The sequence below is a fragment of the Ambystoma mexicanum genome, chromosome 2p (assembly GCF_040938575.1).
Source record: "Ambystoma mexicanum isolate Mex_15411 chromosome 2p, UKY_AmexF1_1, whole genome shotgun sequence".
Taxonomy (NCBI): Eukaryota; Metazoa; Chordata; class Amphibia; order Caudata; family Ambystomatidae; genus Ambystoma; species Ambystoma mexicanum.
Window position 1 is genome coordinate 80,050,530 of NC_090923.1, and position 18,828 is coordinate 80,069,357.

The window sequence follows — 18,828 nt, forward strand, 5'->3', positions numbered from 1 at the left end:
ACCATTCCCCATTCCCATTCGAGCCCCCATAGGGATCAATGGGAATGGGGATGGAGCTAATAGCGGGCCTGTTATTAGTGCCCTGGTCCCTTAGCGGCTCCCGCTAAGGGACCTCGGAATAGGGTGGTGAGGGTTTACCGGCACCGGTCCCCTTACCGGTGCCCGTTAACCCTTACCACCCACCTCGTAATGAGGCCCATTGACTTACAAACACACCTGTTATGTTATACATGAATGGGAGGGAGAAAGTGGGGGCTACATGAAGTGTGACTCGGGACAAAGTCCTCTGCGTAGAGTTGAGGGTGGATGGTGAGAGCCCCAAGGGGGCTGTGATCCACCACAAGACACCTTGCTCGATACTATGCCCGAGGGTGACGTGCATCCACTGGATGCCCCCACCCCTGCCACTAACAGGAGGAAGTGGATGGCCACAGAAGGGTCACTTGTGTCATTGTTCCCTACAGGGGGGTGATATATGGGTAACAGTAGTCTCCATCCTAATCCAAAGAGCTGGCACATCTGCTGTCTCTACGACGAGTATGCTTGTCCTTTTTGCATAGACTTGCATAATAGACTGGCAGTTAAGGGGTTAAGGTACTATGTATTGTATCCACTAAGCGGCTCAGAGAGTTACAACCTCTGTCATAAGAGTTACATTCTAGAGATCACATTCGGTCTCACTGCAAGGACCGGGAACAACTGAAATGTGGCCCTTGTGAGCTTGCAAAATAGACTATGTAGCCCAAATGGCAGAGGACTACCCAGAAGCAGGTTCCTCTGACGTGTAGCCCTCTCCCTGTGCATGCACACAAGGAAAACCCAAATCACTCTAGGAAGTGGAGAGAGGAGGAAAAGTAAGGGGTGAGAGGAGAAGTGTAACCTCCAGTGTTTGGGGAGAGAAGAAGAAGGAGGAGTTGGAAGTGGAGGAGACAGAGAAAGGAGAGGAGCGGAGGACCATTGGGAGACAGGTAGTAGAGGTGAGTGGGGGAGACATAGGGGTCTGTAATGATCCAGGGGAACCAAAGTGATAGTTTAAAAGTGAAAAAAGTTGGACTGTCAAAAGCACCTAATTAGACATCATTTTATATTCCCAATACATTGTGGTCAACTTCGATCCTCATGAATAGTGTATGTGCATTCCTTATTGCTGATATATAGAATACAACTTAAACTAAGATATCTTTTTCTTTTTTCATTCCATCATCAAAAAGTATATCGATTTTATGGATTTTATAATTCTTGTTGTTGTCGTCTTTACATTTTGTTAACTTCAACATCAAAGAAGTTTATAAATTCCATAAATTATGTTAACCTCACATGTCCCACTACTTACCTGAAGTAGCTCATCAGGCGGCTTTAAAGTACCAATTTTGCTGTGAAAAAGAAAACATTTGTTTCAAATAACTCAGTTCACCGCTATTGTATCCACATATTAAGGGAAAAAGATATAGGTCAGATACTAATGTGTATGATTACAAAACTGTGCTTTATAAATTGCATCTGATTGTCTTGTTTCCTATAGAAATACATATCTGAAAAGGCAAAACAAAACTTGTTTCTAAATATCTCTATGTCAAAAGTCTCTATACTAAGAATGAGATGTAGGTAGTTGAAGTCATTCGTTAACAACATTCATCTTTCTTACCTCATACTTTAGAGGAATAGAGCTAGATATGATAGTCCAGTCTGAGCGAAATATCACACCAATTCACGAGGATTTGGCATTCCAAAATGGTCGCCATTTGTAGCAGTGCGTAACGTCATCTTGCGCACGTAGCATGCGAGGACGTCTCGACTGCTACAATGGCCATTTCGGTAATATTAGGAGAATGAAGCGATCATTGCTACTTCAAAACAATGAAAAATATAAAAATGTAAAGAAATAGGAACAATATGGAAATGAGTTCAACAATGAATAAAAAGGATATTGGGATGATAGCAATCTTTGGAAATATATTCTTACATGTAAACTTTGATGGCTTTTTCAACTCAAAAGTTAATGTTTTAAACTTATGGGCAATTGCCTTCTAATTTATCATTACAATTTAGTAAAAAAGGCATTGGGCCTCATTACGAGTCTGCCGGTACGGAAACAACGGTGGCGGTAATCCCGCCACCACCGTTGTGTCCGGACCGGCAGATTACGAGTTCTGCTGGTGGCTAGTGTCACTCCCGCCAGGTCTGACCTGGCAGGAGTAACGCAACCCACCTGCAGACGGAAATGGAAACACCGGCTCTGTCATTGTCCTATGGGCCTCCATGGGAATGGGGATTAACGGAATTCCGCCTCCGGAATTACCGGGTCTCTGGGCTTGTACTGCCTCAGTGATTCTGGCAATCACGGAGGCGGTAATTCACTATGAGTCCAGTGGCAGCCTGCCGGTTTTTCCGCCACGGCTACCGTTGGACTCATAATGAGGCCCATTGTCTTTATTCAGTCCAGTTTGGCACTTGTCCATTAGATGGATCCTTCTGCCTTTTCCTGTTGTCAAAGTTTTAATTCTCTATTACCTCCTCTAGGGGTGGATCTGTTATTTCTAATTCCACACATTTTTAAAGATCAACAGGTGTATCCAAATGCTCTTTCTGGTAGTGTGTTGCCATCGGATACTGAAGATTTTGTATTGCTCGCATGTGTTCCAGGATCGGAGCCTTGACCTAATGACTATTGTAATGGGATCTACCTAGGTCAACCAGATTATTTTATTCAAAGACTTCAGATTATTCAGAATGTTGCTCCCCGTCTAGCCTTAGGGCCCCCAATCAGTGGTTTCCGCCAGGTAAAATTGGCACAGTGCAAGGGCTGTAGAAGTCACATTAGATAGATGCAAAGACAGCGAGGAGGAGGCTTGAGGAAGTTAGTAAGGGAACTAACTTACCAAGAGCAAGTTATAGATAGTCCATTGAGATCAAGTGGCAGAGTGAGTAGGGTTCTTCTCCACCTCAAATTGTCAAGTGAGGGCTAGGAGGACGGCCTCAGGCCTGACCAGGTAGCATACAGGGTCTTGAGGTGTGGGCCTTATGGTAGGGGGCCAGCTTCACGCCTGCCAGTGTCTCGTTGGATGAGAAATAGCAGTAATGAGCCCATCAGAAGCCATGTTGACATGACCCCATGGCAACCCTCTGAGGCACGCCTGTGCCGAGGAAGAGGGCGGCCATTACCAACATGAAGCAAATTGTCAGAGTGAACAACTGAGAGGCCTAAAAGTGAAGGTGCAACACAAAGATGCCATGCACTGCACACACATGATGCACTCCACTTACCAGCAAAAGGTGCAGGTGAGCAGCAGCAGCGTGGATCACGCTCCCGCTGATCAGATCAAAATGATGAATACATCGGGTGGACTCTCTGGTGTGCACGTTTATGCAAAGGGTAGTGGAGGAGGAGCAGAAGGAGGAGACCCACGCACTCCAAGTGTACAGATAAGGGAGGTTACTGCCTGACTCGTAATGATGCCCAATGTCTTTTAATTCTCCATACGGTATATCCTTAATTATGTGGGCAGGATGGTTGCTGCATGTATGCAAGATACTATTACCAGCTGTTGGATTGTGATAGAGCTGTTGTACCAAGTTATTGTGCACATAGAGTTCCAAATCCAATAAACTAATTTTGCTTCTACTATGACCCATCATCATTTTAATATTGTAATCATTGTTGCTGAAAACACTTGTGTATTCAAAAAGCGGTTGCACATCACCATTCCAAATAATTACTATATCATCGATTTATATATTGTTTGCTTGTTAGGCACTTATACAGCAAAGAAATTCTGTTTCAAAGCACCCACGGGACAACACGGAGGAAACATGGGATTGAAGTGCAATTTAAAACACACAATATAATACATTGGGGTGAGGAACAGACAAACCTACTATGCCTTGTAAGTATTCAGAATGTGCAAGTGCAGCAAGGAAGAGGACAGTGTGGTGGGGGCTGGGGTGTCCATGCCTGAGGGTGAGCCGCAGATGAAGTGGAATGTATGGTAAGTGCTATGCGGCCAGGAGATGTGTTGGGTGGAAAAGTGTGAGTCTCCAAGGTGGAGGGAGTGCCGAAGCAAGTGCTGAGGTAGACACAAGCTGGAGATTGGGTGTGAGTCATCAGGGGCCCGAGGATGCATAAGGGCCCAAGACATCAATCAGAGCAACTGTGACATTAGCAGAGGAGTGAAGATGGGAAGGAAGGAGAAAAAAGGAAAGTATTGAGGTGTTTTTCGGAACTTAAAAAGGTCCTGCTCAAGATGCAGAGGGAGGAGGAGGCTGTACCATAGGAGGGATCCAGCTGAGGAAAGAGATCAACCTCCTGCTTTCTGTTTAGCGAAACGCTTTACACACAGAGTTGGTGCCAGAGGAACAAAGAGGTGTAGAAGATGAGTATTTTGTAAGAGAGAGTTGCAGTTTTGGTGGTCTACGGCCCCAGACAGCCTTATGGATGATGCAGAGGGATTTGAATTTGATCCGTGCAGCAACCGGGAGCCAGTGAAAACTTTTTAGTGGAGGAGATATGTGGTACCTGGGCTTAAGGCCAAAGATAAGTCTTGCTGCTCTATTCTAGATTTGTTGAAGTGGTCGTAGAGTGGAAGAAAGTAGATTGAGGAGGAGGAGGCTAATGCAATAGTCAAGCCTAGAGAGAACCAGGGAAACATTGAGCTTCTGGGGGAAAGTGAGAAAAGGGAGAATTTCTTTGAGAAGGAAGAGGTGAAAGTTGGACTTCTTAGCAATGTCCTCGGTCTGAGGGAGTAGGAAGAGAAAAGAGTCAAATATGACGCCATGGTTTCTGGCTTCAGAAGAAGGAGCAGGGGGAGAGCCCAAGGTGGGCGGCCAGAGAGAAGGGGAGAAGAATGGAGCAGGGGTCCTAATCGGAAGATCTCTGTTTTGCTGGTATTGAGGCAGATATCGTTGGAAGTACACAAGGCCTGGATGGCCGATAGGCAGTCAGGGATGAAGGAAGGTACGAGAGAGTCAGCAGGAAGTCTGTAAAACAGTGTTGTCTGCATAACACTGGAATTTGGGGGAGAAGGAGGAGATGAGGAGTGCCAGCTGAGCAAGGTAGATGTTAAAGATCCAGGGGAGAGGATAGATCCAGGGGGACACCACAGGTGGAGAATGAAGTAGGAGAGGAGAAGGTGCCCATGAAGACTTGGGAAGAGCAGTCAATTAGGAAAGAAACAACCCCAGAAAACTATTATTCTGAGTGATAAATGCTGAGTGTGTCCATGCGTGTTCTAAGTCAAAATGTCCCATTAAAGGATAGGCATTAGCTGGGGCATATTTTGCTCCCATGGCTGTTTCTTGCTGTTGTTGATAGATTTGGCCATCAAAACAAAAGATGTCTTTGTTTAATGTGAATGCATTGTTACTATCAATTTATTTTGCGCAAAGAAAGGGTGAGAGCGTGATTTAAAAATCATTCTGTTGTTAACAATCCTTTATCATGCTGTATGCTCATGTATAATGAGGTAGCATCCATAGTTACAGATCTGTAATTATTTTGCCAGACAATTGATTCAAGTTGCTCAATGACATGTTTAGTGTGTTTAATGTAAGTTCAATACCAAATTATGTATGTGTACATCTAAAAAGTGATAAATGAGAATCAGGTGAACTCCGACAATCAAAGGGGGAGATCCTGGAATTGGTGGAGAAACAAGTATGTTGATGAGGTTCCAGTAAAGCCTGGGCCTAAAGACGAGGAGGAGAAGAACATGGAAGCATAGGGGTAAGCATGCGGCAAAATGTCGAGGAGAAGAGTGTGAGACTGGATTGCTGGGCCAGATAGCTAGAACTCGAGAGAAGGAAAATGCCAGTGGAAGTGCAGGTGTGGATGACAGTCTGCCTACAACTCTGGCCATTTGCAAGAGACTTGCTTCAAACAGCGTTTTGCATGGATTCTGAGGGGAAGCCCAAATTCTGGACTGTAGAAATGTATTAAAAGCACCCATCACCATGATACTGAAGTGGCCTACTCATAATACTTTAGTGGCCAACTCGTAATATTCGGTTGACCCACTCATAATTGACCCACTCATAATTCTCAAATGGCCCACTCATAACATTCAAGTGGCCTACTCATAATTCTCAAGTGGTCTACTCATAATTCTCAAGTAGCCCACTCTTAAATCTCAACTGGCCTACTCAGAATACTCATGTGGCCTATGCGTAATACTCAAATGGCCCACTCATAATTCTCATGTGGCCCACTCATAATATGCAAGTGGCCTACTCGTAATGCTCAAATGGCCCACTCATAATACTGTAGTGTCCCACTCATAATATTCAAGTGGTCTACTCATAATAGTCAAGTGGCCTACACATAATACTCATGTCACTTACTCATAATAAACCAAGGGCCAGATCATAATATTCAAGTGGCCTACATGTAATACAAGTGGCCTACTCCTAATACTCAGGTGGCCTACTCTTAATTCTCAAGTGCCCCACTCATAATTCTCAAGTGCCCCATTCATAGTAATCAAGTGGCCTACTTGTAATACTCTAGAGGCCTACTCGTAATACTCTAGAGGCCTACTGATAATGCTCAAATTGCCTACTTATAATGCTCATGTGACCACCTCATAATTTTCAAGTGGCCCACTCATAATATTCAAGTGGCTGACTTGTAATACTCTAGGCCCCTACTCATAATACTCATGTGACCAATACTCAAGGGGCCTACTCATAATACTGAAGTGGCCCACTCCTAATACTCAAGTGGCCTACTGATAATACTCAAAGGACCTACTCATAATACTGAAGGATCGTTGAACACGGTCAAGGAAACCACTATCCATAGACTGTGAGTGATGGGCATATTTCTTTTGATTGCCTGCCCTGGCCCAAGCCTGTACACGCCCTCTAATAAAACCTGCTGAACCACACTTCACATTTTGTGCCTTTATTCTGGGAACCAGTCTGCTTTGTGACATTAAGAAGAGACTAACAGATGCATGAAGTGGAAAAGTAGTGAAAAATGGAATGGGAAGTAGAAACTGGTGGAAAAACGAAGTGGTGAGGGAAAGACTGGCAGATACATGTAGTCTGCAGGGAGAGACTGGCATATACATGGAGCCAGGCGGGAGGAACTGGTGGACAGATTAAGTGGGGGAAGAGACTGGTGAAAATATAAGTGTGGAGGAAGAGACTGACTGATACATTGAGTCAGTAGGGAGAGACTGGTGGATAGATGGAGTGCAGGGAGAAGCTGGCGGATACATGAAGTGGATAGGGTAGAGTGGCGATACAATAAAAGGGGGGAAGTGGCATAAATATGAAGTGAGAAAGAGAGAAGACTAGTGAATATGTGGCACAGGGGAGATACTGGCAGACACATGAACATGGGAGAGAGAATGGCGGCATCTGAAGTGGGGAAGGGACTCTGGCTGATACATGAAGCAGGGGAGGGACTGACGGATTCATGAAGTAGGGAGGGAGAGACTGGTGGATACATGAAGTGGGGGAGAGACTGTCAAATACAAGAGGTGTGGGAGAAACTGACAGATACATGAAATAGTAAGGGAGACAATGGTTGATACCTGAGGTTGGGGAGAGACTGGCCCATGCATGAAGTGGGGCAGGAGAGAGACTGGCAGATACATAATGTGAGTGTAGACTAGCGGATATATCAAGCTGGGGAGGGACTGGAAAATAGATTAGCTGGAGAAGGACTGGCAGATACAGGAAGTGGGAAGGGACAGACCAAGGGATAAATGAAGTGGGGGGAGAGTCTGCAGATAAATGAAGTGGGGAGAGAGTGGCGACTACATTAAGAAAGGCAGGGATAGATACATGAAGAGGGAGAGAGACTGGCAGGATAATGAAGTGGGGAACAGTGGCAATACATGAAAAGGGAGCTAGAAGCTGGTGGAAAAATGAAGGGGAGAGGGAGAGACTGGCAAATACATGGAGTCAGAAGGGAATTATGGTGGATAGGTGAACTAGAGTAAAACTGGATGATACATGAAGTGGGAGGACTGGAGATAACTGAAAAGGGAGGGAGAAATTGGAAAAAACATAAAATGGGGAGGGAGAGCCTAGCAGATACATGAAGATGGGAATGTAAATGGTGGCTATATGAAGTGGGGAGAGAGAGACTGGAAGAAACATGAAGCCAAGGAAGAGTCTGAAGATACATCAAGTGGGGGAGAGACTGGCGGATACATGAAGTGGAGGGAGAAACATGAAGCTCATGGGGGAGACTGGCAGACATGAAATGGGGAGAGACTGATGGACATATGAAGTACAAAGGGAGAGACTGGTAGACACATGAAGTAGAGGAATGGTCTGAAGATACATGACACTGGGGAGAGACTGGCGGACACATGAAGGGAGAGACTAATGGATATATGATGTGGAGTAAGAGTCTGAAGATGCATAAAGCTGGGGAGAGGCTGGAGGATACATGAAATAGGAAAGGAGAGACTGGCAGAAATGTGAAGTAAAGGAAGAGTCTGAAGATACATGAAGTGGGGGAGAGAATGGTGGACACAAGAAGTACAAAGGGAGAGACTGGTGGACACATTCATTAGAGGAAGAGTCTGAAGATACATGAAGTGGGGGAGAGAATGGTGGACACAAGAAGTACAAAGGGAGAGACTGGTGGACACATTCATTAGAGGAAGAGTCTGAAGATACATGAAGTGGGGGAGAGGCTGGAGGATACATGAAATAGGAAAGGAGAGACTGGCAGAAACTTGAAGTAAAGGAAGAGTCTGAAGATACATGAAGTGGGGGAGAGAATGGTGGACAAAAGAATACAAAGGGAGAGACTGGTGGACACATTCATTAGAGGAAGGGTCTGAAGATACATGACGTTGCAGAGAAACTGGCGGACACATGAAGTAGGAAGACAGCGACTGGCGGACACATGAACTAGAGCAAAAATCTGAAGATACATGAAGCTGGTGAGGGACTGGCGGACACATGAGGTAGGAAGGGAGCTTCTGACGACACATGAACTAGAGCAAAAATCTGAAGATACATGAAGCTGGTGAGGGACTGGCGGACACATGAGGTAGGAAGGGAGCTTCTGACGACACATGAACTAGAGCAAAAATCTGAAGATACATGAAGCTGGTGAGGGACTGGCAGACACATGAGGTAGGAAGGGAGCTTCTGACGACACATGAACTAGAGCAAAAATCTGAAGATACGTGAAGCTGGTGAGGGACTGGCGGACACATGAAATAGGAAGGGAGCTTCTGGCGACATGAACTAGAGCAAAAATCTGAAGATACATGAAGCTGGTGAGGGACTGGCGGACACATGAGGTAGGAAGGGAGCTTCTGGCGACACATGAACTAGAGCAAAAATCTGAAGATACATGAAGCTGGTGAGGGACTGGCGGACACATGAAGTAGGAAGGGAGCTTCTGGCGACACATGAACTAGAGCAAAAATCTGAAGATACATGAAGCTGGTGAGGGACTGGCGGACACACGAGGTAGGAAGGGAGCTTCTGGCGACACATGAACTAGAGCAAAAATCTGAAGATACATGAAGCTGGTGAGGGACTGGCGGACACACGAGGTAGGAAGGGAGCTTCTGGCGACACATGAACTAGAGCAAAAATCTGAAGATACATGAAGCTTGTGAGGGACTGGCGGACACATGAGGTAGGAAGGGAGCTTTGGCGACACATGAACTAGAGCAATAATCTGAAGATACATGAAGCTGGTGAGGGACTGGCGTACACATGAGGTAGGAAGGGAGCTTCTGGCGACACATGAAGTAGAACAAAAATCTGAAGATACATGAAGCTGGGGAGAGACTGGCGGACACATGAAGGGAGAAAATAATTGATATATGATGTGGAGTAAGAGCCTGAAGATGCATAAAGCTGGGGAGAGATTGGAAGACACATGAATAGGAAAGGATAGACAGGCAGAAACATTAATTCAAGAAAGACTCTGAAGATACATGAAGTGGGGGAGAGACTGGCGGATACATGAAGTGGAGGGAGAGTCTGAAGAAACATGAAGCTCATGCGGAGAGACTGGCGGACACATGAAGTGGGGGAGAGATTGGCAGACACATCAAGTGGAGGAAGAGTCTGAAGATACATGAAGCTGGGGAGAGACTGGCGGACACATGAAGTGGGGGAGAGACTGGCGGACACATCAAGTGGAGGAAGAGTCTGAAGATACATGAAGCTGGGGAGAGACTGGCGGACACATGAAGTGGGGGAGAGACTGGCAGACACATTAAGTAGAGGAAGAGTCTGAAGATACATGAAGCTCATGGGGGAGACTGGCGGACACATGAAGTAGAAAGGGAGAGACTAACAGGAACATGAAGTGGAGGAAGAGTCTGAAGATACATGAAGTGGGGGAGAGACTGGCGGACACATCAAGTAGATGAAGAGTCTGAAGATACATGAAGCTCTTGCGGAGACACTGGCAGACACATGAAGTGGAGGAAGAGTCTGAAGATACATGAAGCTGGGGAGAGAATGGCGGACACATGAAGTGGGGGAGAGACTGGCGGACACATCAAGTAGAGGAAGGGTCTGAAGATACATGAAGCTCATGGGGGAAACTGGCGGACACATGAAGTAGAAAGGGAGAGACTAACGGGAACATGAAGTGGAGGAAGAGTCTGAAGATACATGAAGCTGGGGAGAGACTGGCGGACACATGAAGTGGCGGAGAGACTGGCAGACACATCAAGTAGAGGAAGAGTCTGATGATACATGAAGCTCATGGGGGAGACTGGCAGACAAATTAAATAGAAAGGGAGAGACTAACAGGAACATGAAGTGGAGGAAGATTCTGAAGATACATGAAGCTGGGGAGAGACTGGCGGACACATGAAGTGGAGGAGAGACTGGCGGACACATGAAGTGGGTGAGAGATTGGCAGACACATCAGGTGGAGGAAGAGTCTGAAGATACATGAAGCTGGGGAGATTCTGGCGGACACATGAAGTGGGGGAGAGAATGGCGGACACATCAAGTAGAGGAAGAGTCTGAAGATACATGAAGCTCATGGGGGAGAGACTGCCAGACACATGAAGTAGAAAGGGAGAGACTAACGGGAACATGAAGTGGAGGAAGAGTCTGAAGATACATGAAGCTGGGGAGAGACTGGCGGACACATGAAGTGGGGGAGAGACTGGCGGACATATGAAGTGGGTGAGAGATTGGCAGACACATCAAGTGGAGGAAGAGTCTGAAGATACATGAAGCTGGGGAGAGACTTGCGGACACATGAAGTGGGGGAGAGACTGGCGGACACATCAAGTAGAGGAAGAGTCTGAAGATACATGAAGCTCATGGGGGAGACTGGCGGACACATGAAGTAGAAAGGGAGAGACTAACAGGAACATGAAGTGGAGGAAGAGTCTGAAGATACATGAAGCTGGGGAGAGACTGGCGGACACATGAAGTGGGGGAGAAACTGGCGGACACATGAAGTGGGTGAGAGATTGGCAGACACATCAAGTGGAGGAAGAGTCTGAAGATACATTAAGCTGGGGAGAGACTGGCAGACACATGAAGTGGGGGAGAGACTGGCGGAGACATCAAGTAGAGGAAGAGTCTGAAGATACATGAAGCTCATGGGGGAGACTGGCGGACACATGAAGTAGAAAGGGAGAGACTAACGGGAACATGAAGTGGAGGAAGAGTCTGAAGATACATGAAGCTGCGGATAGACTGGCGGACACATGAAGTGGGGGAGAGATTGGCAGACACATCAAGTAGAGGAAGAGTCTGATGATACATGAAGCTCATGGGGGAGACTGGCGGACACATGAAGTAGAAAGGGAGAGACTAACAGGAACATGAAGTGGAGGAAGAGTCTGAAGATACATGAAGCTGGGGAGAGACTGGTGGACACATGAAGTGGGGGAGAGACTGGCGGACACATGAAGTGGGTGAGAGATTGGCAGACAGATCAAGTGGAGAAAGAGTCTGAAGATACATGAAGCTGGGGAGAGACTGGCGGACACATGACGTGGGGGAGAGACTGGCAGGCACATCAAGTAGAGGAAGGGTCTGAAGATACATGAAGCTCATGGGGGAGACTGGCGGACACATGAAGTAGAAAGGGAGAGACTAACGGGAACATGAAGTGGAGGAAGAGTCTGAAGATACATGAAGCTGGGGAGAGACTGGCGGACACATGAAGCTGGGGAGAGACTGGCGGACACATGAAGTGGGGGAGAGACTGGCGGACACATGAAGTGGGTGAGAGATTGGCAGACACATCAGGTGGAGGAAGAGTCTGAAGATACATGAAGCTGGGGAGAGACTGGCGGACACATGAAGTGGGGGAGAGACTGGCGGACACATCAAGTAGAGGAAGAGTCTGAAGATACATGAAGCTCATGGGGGAGAGACTGGCAGACACATGAAGTAGAAAGGGAGAGACTAACGGGAACATGAAGTGGAGGAAGAGTCTGAAGATACATGAAGCTGGGGAGAGACTTGCGGACACATGAAGTAGAAAGGGAGAGACTAACGGGAACATGAAGTGGAGGAAGAGTCTGAAGATACATGAAGCTGGGGAGAGACTGGCGGACACATGAAGTGGGGGAGAGACTGGCGGACACATGAAGTGGGTGAGAGATTGGCAGACACATCAAGTGGAGGAAGTATCTGAAGATACATGAAGCTGGGGAGAGACTGGCAGACACATGAAGTGGGGGAGAGACTGGCGGACACATCAAGTAGAGGAAGAGTCTGAAGATACATGAAGCTCATGGGGGAGACTGGCGGACACATGAAGTAGAAAGGGAGAGACTAACAGGAACATGAAGTGGAGGAAGAGTCTGAAGATACATGAAGCTGGGGAGAGACTGGCGGACACATGAAGTGGGGGAGAGACTGGCGGACACATGAAGTGGGTGAGAGATTGGCAGACACATCAAGTGGAGGAAGAGTCTGAAGATACATGAAGCTGGGGAGAGACTGGCGGACACATGAAGTGGGGGAGAGACTGGCGGACACATCAAGTAGAGGAAGAGTCTGAAGATACATGAAGCTCATGGGGGAGACTGGCGGACACATGAAGTAGAAAGGGAGAGACTAACAGGAACATGAAGTGGAGGAAGAGTCTGAAGATACATGAAGCTGGGGAGAGACTGGCGGACACATGAAGTGGGGGAGAGACTGGCGGACACATGAAGTGGGTGAGAGATTGGCAGACACATCAAGTGGAGGAAGAGTCTGAAGATACATGATGCTGGGGAGAGACTGGCAGACACATGAAGTAGGGGAGAGACTGGTGGAGACATCAAGTAGAGGAAGAGTCTGAAGATACATGAAGCTCATGGGGGAGACTGGCGGACACATGAAGTAGAAAGGGAGAGACTAACGGGAACATGAAGTGGAGGAAGAGTCTGAAGATACATGAAGCTGGGGAGAGACTGGCAGACACATGAAGTGGGGGAGAGACTGGCGGACACTTCAAGTAGTGGAAGAGTCTGAAGATACACAAAGCTCATGGGGGAGACTGGCAGACACATGAAGTAGAAAGGGAGAGACTAACGGGAACATGAAGTGGAGGAAGAGTCTGAAGATACATGATGCTGGGGAGAGACTGGCGGACACATGAAGTAGAAAGGGAGAGACTGGCGAACACATGAAGCTGGGGAGAGACTGGCAGACACATGAAGTGGGGGAGAGATTGGCAGACACATCAAGTAGAGGAAGAGTCTGATGATACATGAAGCTCATGGGGGAGACTGGCGGACACATGAAGTGGGGGAGAGACTGGCGGACACATGAAGTGGGTGAGAGATTGGCAGACACATCAAGTGGAGGAAGAGTCTGAAGATACATGAAGCTGGGGAGAGACTGGCAGACACATGAAGTGGGGGAGAGACTGGCGGACACATCAAGTAGAGGAAGAGTCTGAAGATACATGAAGCTCATGGGGGAGACTGGCGGACACATGTAGTAGAAAGGGAGAGACTAACAGGAACATGAAGTGGAGGAAGAGTCTGAAGATACATGAAGCTGGGGAGAGACTGGCGGACACATGAAGTGGGGGAGAGACTGGCAGACACATGAAGTGGGTGAAAGATTGGCAGACACATCAAGTGGAGGAAGAGTCTGAAGATATATGAAGCTGGGGAGAGACTGGCGGACACATGAAGTGGGGGAGAGACTGGCGGACACATCAAGTAGAGGAAGAGTCTGAAGATACATGAAGCTCATGGGGGAGACTGGCGGACACATGAAGTAGAAAGGGAGAAACTAACAGGAACATGAAGTGGAGGAAGAGTCTGAAGATACATGAAGCTGGGGAGAGACTGGCTGACACATGAAGTGGGGGAGAGACTGGCGGACACATGAAGCGGGTGAGAGATTGGCAGACACATCAAGTGGAGGAAGAGTCTGAAGATACATGAAGCTGGGAAGAGACTGGCGGACACATGAAGTGGGGGAGAGACTGGCGGACACATCAAGTAGAGGAAGAGTCTGAAGATACATGAAGCTCATGGGGGAGACTGGCGGACACATGAAGTAGAAAGGGAGAGACTAACGGGAACATGAAGTGGAGGAAGAGTCTGAAGATACATGAAGCTGGGGAGAGACTGGCGGACAAATGAAGTGGGGGAGAGACTGGCGGACACATGAAGTGGATGAGAGATTGGCAGACACATCAAGTGGAGGAAGAGTCTGAAGATACATGAAGCTGGGGAGAGACTGGCAGACACATGAAGTGGGGGAGAGACTGGCGGTGACATCAAGTAGAGGAAGAGTCTGAAGATACATGAAACTCATGGGGGAGACTGGCGGACACATGAAATAGAAAGGGAGAGACTAACGGGAACATTAAGTGGAGGAAGAGTCTGAAGATACATGAAGCTGGGGAGAGACTGGCGGACACATGAAGTGGGGGAGAGACTGGCGGACACTTCAAGTAGTGGAAGAGTCTGAAGATACACGAAGCTCATGGGGGAGACTGGCGGACACATGAAGTAGAAAGGGAGAGACTAACGGGAACATGAAGTGGAGGAAGAGTCTGAAGATACATGAAGCTGGGGATAGACTGGCGGACACATGAAGTGGGGGAGAGATTGGCAGACACATCAAGTAGAGGAAGAGTCTGATGATACATGAAGCTCATGGGGGAGACTGGCGGACACATGAAGTAGAAAGGGAGAGACTAACAGGAACATGAAGTGGAGGAAGAGTCTGAAGATACATGAAGCTGGGGAGAGACTGGCGGACACATGAAGTGGGGGAGTGACTGGCGGACACATCAAGTAGAGGAAGAGTCTGAAGATACATGAAGCTCATGGGGGAGAGACTGGCGGACACATGAAGTAGAAAGGGAGAGACTAACAGGAACATGAAGTGGAGGAAGAGTCTGAAGATACATGAAGCTGGGGAGAGACTGGCGGACACATGAAGTGGGGGAGAAACTGGCGGACACATGAAGTGGGTGAGAGATTGGCAGACACATCAAGTGGAGGAAGAGTCTGAAGATACATTAAGCTGGGGAGAGACTGGCAGACACATGAAGTGGGGGAGAGACTGGCGGAGACATCAAGTAGAGGAAGAGTCTGAAGATACATGAAGCTCATGGGGGAGACTGGCGGACACATGAAGTAGAAAGGGAGAGACTAACGGGAACATGAAGTGGAGGAAGAGTCTGAAGATACATGAAGCTGCGGATAGACTGGCGGACACATGAAGTGGGGGAGAGATTGGCAGACACATCAAGTAGAGGAAGAGTCTGATGATACATGAAGCTCATGGGGGAGACTGGCGGACACATGAAGTAGAAAGGGAGAGACTAACAGGAACATGAAGTGGAGGAAGAGTCTGAAGATACATGAAGCTGGGGAGAGACTGGTGGACACATGAAGTGGGGGAGAGACTGGCGGACACATGAAGTGGGTGAGAGATTGGCAGACAGATCAAGTGGAGAAAGAGTCTGAAGATACATGAAGCTGGGGAGAGACTGGCAGACACATGACGTGGGGGAGAGACTGGCAGGCACATCAAGTAGAGGAAGGGTCTGAAGATACATGAAGCTCATGGGGGAGACTGGCGGACACATGAAGTAGAAAGGGAGAGACTAACGGGAACATGAAGTGGAGGAAGAGTCTGAAGATACATGAAGCTGGGGAGAGACTGGCGGACACATGAAGCTGGGGAGAGACTGGCGGACACATGAAGTGGGGGAGAGACTGGCGGACACATGAAGTGGGTGAGAGATTGGCAGACACATCAGGTGGAGGAAGAGTCTGAAGATACATGAAGCTGGGGAGAGACTGGCGGACACATGAAGTGGGGGAGAGACTGGCGGACACATCAAGTAGAGGAAGAGTCTGAAGATACATGAAGCTCATGGGGGAGAGACTGGCAGACACATGAAGTAGAAAGGGAGAGACTAACGGGAACATGAAGTGGAGGAAGAGTCTGAAGATACATGAAGCTGGGGAGAGACTTGCGGACACATGAAGTAGAAAGGGAGAGACTAACGGGAACATGAAGTGGAGGAAGATTCTGAAGATACATGAAGCTGGGGAGAGACTGGCGGACACATGAAGTGGGGGAGAGACTGGCGGACACATGAAGTGGGTGAGAGATTGGCAGACACATCAAGTGGAGGAAGTATCTGAAGATACATGAAGCTGGGGAGAGACTGGCTGACACATGAAGTGGGGGAGAGACTGGCGGACACATCAAGTAGAGGAAGAGTCTGAAGATACATGAATCTCATGGGGGAGACTGGCGGACACATGAAGTAGAAAGGGAGAGACTAACAGGAACATGAAGTGGAGGAAGAGTCTGAAGATACATGAAGCTGGGGAGAGACTGGCGGACACATGAAGTGGGGGAGAGACTGGCGGACACATGAAGTGGGTGAGAGATTGGCAGACACATCAAGTGGAGGAAGAGTCTGAAGATACATGAAGCTGGGGAGAGACTGGCGGACACATGAAGTGGGGGAGAGACTGGCGGACACATCAAGTAGAGGAAGAGTCTGAAGATACATGAAGCTCATGGGGGAGACTGGCGGACACATGAAGTAGAAAGGGAGAGACTAACAGCAACATGAAGTGGAGGAAGAGTCTGAAGATACATGAAGCTGGGGAGAGACTGGCGGACACATGAAGTGGGGGAGAGACTGGCGGACACATGAAGTGGGTGAGAGATTGGCAGACACATCAAGTGGAGGAAGAGTCTGAAGATACATGATGCTGGGGAGAGACTGGCAGACACATGAAGTAGGGGAGAGACTGGTGGAGACATCAAGTAGAGGAAGAGTCTGAAGATACATGAAGCTCATGGGGGAGACTGGCGGACACATGAAGTAGAAAGGGAGAGACTAACGGGAACATGAAGTGGAGGAAGAGTCTGAAGATACATGAAGCTGGGGAGAGACTGGCAGACACATGAAGTGGGGGAGAGACTGGCGGACACTTCAAGTAGTGGAAGAGTCTGAAGATACACAAAGCTCATGGGGGAGACTGGCAGACACATGAAGTAGAAAGGGAGAGACTAACGGGAACATGAAGTGGAGGAAGAGTCTGAAGATACATGATGCTGGGGAGAGACTGGCGGACACATGAAGTAGAAAGGGAGAGACTGGCGGACACATGAAGCTGGGGTGAGACTGGCAGACACATGAAGTGGGGGAGAGATTGGCAGACACATCAAGTAGAGGAAGAGTCTGATGATACATGAAGCTCATGGGGGAGACTGGCGGACACATGAAGTGGGGGAGAGACTGGCGGACACATGAAGTGGGTGAGAGATTGGCAGACACATCAAGTGGAGGAAGAGTCTGAAGATACATGAAGCTGGGGAGAGACTGGCAGACACATGAAGTGGGGGAGAGACTGGCGGACACATCAAGTAGAGGAAGAGTCTGAAGATACATGAAGCTCATGGGGGAGACTGGCGGACACATGTAGTAGAAAGGGAGAGACTAACAGGAACATGAAGTGGAGGAAGAGTCTGAAGATACATGAAGCTGGGGAGAGACTGGCGGACACATGAAGTGGGGGAGAGACTGGCAGACACATGAAGTGGGTGAAAGATTGGCAGACACATCAAGTGGAGGAAGAGTCTGAAGATATATGAAGCTGGGGAGAGACTGGCGGACACATGAAGTGGGGGAGAGACTGGCGGACACATCAAGTAGAGGAAGAGTCTGAAGATACATGAAGCTCATGGGGGAGACTGGCGGACACATGAAGTAGAAAGGGAGAAACTAACAGGAACATGAAGTGGAGGAAGAGTCTGAAGATACATGAAGCTGGGGAGAGACTGGCTGACACATGAAGTGGGGGAGAGACTGGCGGACACATGAAGCGGGTGAGAGATTGGCAGACACATCAAGTGGAGGAAGAGTCTGAAGATACATGAAGCTGGGAAGAGACTGGCGGACACATGAAGTGGGGGAGAGACTGGCGGACACATCAAGTAGAGGAAGAGTCTGAAGATACATGAAGCTCATGGGGGAGACTGGCGGACACATGAAGTAGAAAGGGAGAGACTAACGGGAACATGAAGTGGAGGAAGAGTCTGAAGATACATGAAGCTGGGGAGAGACTGGCGGACACATGAAGTGGGGGAGAGACTGGCGGACACATGAAGTGGGTGAGAGATTGGCAGACACATCAAGTGGAGGAAGAGTCTGAAGATACATGAAGCTGGGGAGAGACTGGCAGACACATGAAGTGGGGGAGAGACTGGCGGTGACATCAAGTAGAGGAAGAGTCTGAAGATACATGAAACTCATGGGGGAGACTGGCGGACACATGAAATAGAAAGGGAGAGACTAACGGGAACATTAAGTGGAGGAAGAGTCTGAAGATACATGAAGCTGGGGAGAGACTGGCGGACACATGAAGTGGGGGAGAG

The 18,828-nt window shown here is 48.1% G+C and overlaps 1 protein-coding gene and 1 long non-coding RNA gene across 3 annotated transcripts in view; one reads left to right on the forward strand and one right to left on the reverse strand.

The window, feature by feature from the left end:
- The window catches only part of LOC138566230 (G-protein coupled receptor 22-like), a 1,714,615-nt gene that overhangs the window by 241,874 nt on the left and 1,453,913 nt on the right, over positions 1-18,828 (forward strand). The gene's annotated exons all lie outside the window — the stretch shown is intronic.
- The window catches only part of LOC138566229 (uncharacterized), a 48,528-nt gene that overhangs the window by 1,393 nt on the left and 28,307 nt on the right, over positions 1-18,828 (reverse strand). The window contains exon 2 of the long non-coding RNA XR_011301873.1: positions 1,334-1,373. This is a non-coding gene — a long non-coding RNA (uncharacterized lncRNA). The remainder of the gene's footprint in view (positions 1-1,333; positions 1,374-18,828) is intronic.